Source organism: Chrysochloris asiatica, unplaced genomic scaffold, assembly GCF_000296735.1.
Source record: "Chrysochloris asiatica unplaced genomic scaffold, ChrAsi1.0 scaffold00116, whole genome shotgun sequence".
NCBI classification, from domain to species: domain Eukaryota; kingdom Metazoa; phylum Chordata; class Mammalia; order Afrosoricida; family Chrysochloridae; genus Chrysochloris; species Chrysochloris asiatica.
Genome location: NW_006408634.1, coordinates 9,497,763 through 9,499,482, shown reverse-complemented (window position 1 = coordinate 9,499,482; position 1,720 = coordinate 9,497,763).

Below are 1,720 nucleotides of genomic sequence, written 5' to 3'. Positions count from 1 at the left end.
CAGCCTGATTCGTAACCACTACGCTACCAGAGCTCCTTAGTATCACACCATACAGGGGGCAAAATTATGAGGGAATAATTTGCTGAGCCTGGGGGCTCAGGGCCATAGACTCAGAGACACCATGGTCAATGGCATAACAGTCAATATTCTACATCCTACTTCGATGATCTTAAAAGCTCATGAATGAACAGCTAAGCTACAATTAATTGTCTGTCCCTGTGGGTGGAAAGAAGAGGGATACAAATTGAAAATGCTTGGAAACAGTTAGTCCCATGGACTAATGGATCTTGTGAACATCAACTGCTCTGAAAGCGATCACATTAGAAGGTCTTGGATAAAGTGGGAGAAAATGTGGAACAAAATTCAAAATCATCAAAAATGACCAGGATTACTGGTCAGATAGAGACTAGTGAAAACCCAAGATTATGGTCCTTGGTCACCCTTCAAGTCTGGAATGGAACCCATCCCCCTATGGTTCAATTTTCAAACAAGCCACAGATTGGTATGTTGGGAGGGTAGAAACACTAGTGAAGTACACAGCATAGAACATTCGAGACCAAAGGGGCAGTATTTACCTAAGGACACAATTCAGAATGTGGGGAAAGAAGGCGGAATAGAAACAAGACACATGGGGAGGAAGTGAGGCTATATTGAGGGGATCATGGCTGAGATGAAATGAAGTGTATGATTGGTTGAATGTAAAGCTGATGATCTTTTCTGCAAAGCTTCACTCAATTCACAAATTTTTTAAAAAAGAGATAGGAAGCTGAGTAGCAATGGTTGCTAGAATTCTCAGTTTCTATGCAGGGGACCTGGGTTTGGTTCCTGGCGATGTGTTTCTATGATGTTGAGCAGATTACAGTGGTTCTTCCAAACTAAGATTTGTTCATCTACTTCTGAAAAATCAACCAGGGAACATCCTCTCGGATCACAAGTCTTGTGATGTATTGTGCATGGGGTCATCATGAGTCTGAGGCCAACTCAATGACAGCTATCAACAAGATACTAAGAAGGTCAAGAAAACGATTTCGAGGCAAATAATGCAATACATAAATCTTTGTTCCAGGATTCTCCACCCTGACTGCATTCTAGAATCATCTGGGGGAACATTTTGTAAAAATCCCAATGTCTCAGCTCTACTCCAGCCCAATTAATCAGTCTCTGAGGGTGGAACCTGGCATGTACTTGCAGAAAAGCTCCCCATCCCTAGACAATTCTAATATACAGGTGGGATTGAGAACCACTGCCTTAGTTAATGGTGAGCCGCTGCCTGGGTAGAGGTAATTATTTAATCCTTAAACCCAGGAGCCCAAGCTATTGAAGAGCTGCTCTTCATTCCTTTTAAGTTGAGCTTCGGTTTTGATAATTGTTCTGATTAACTATTGCTGGAAAACTAATTGCCTCCAAAATTTTGTACCTTGAAACAATGACAATCATTTTATTCATTCTCACAGTTAGGAATTCAGAAGGACTCTGCTGGTGGATTCTGGGATGGGATTTCTCACATTCTTTGCAGGCCATGTGACTAGAGCCAGAAAAGTGGATGCTTGGAGAGCTAAGGATAGGCAGGAATCTCCCAGACTTCATGACATTTTCAGGGCAGTTAATTCTAGCCATATTTCTCCATTCTGTGATGGATGGTAAATCCTAGCCTCTTTGCCTGTGATTTTGGGTCCTGGTGTGGTGCTGTATGATAAATATTGGATTACTAATAGCAAGA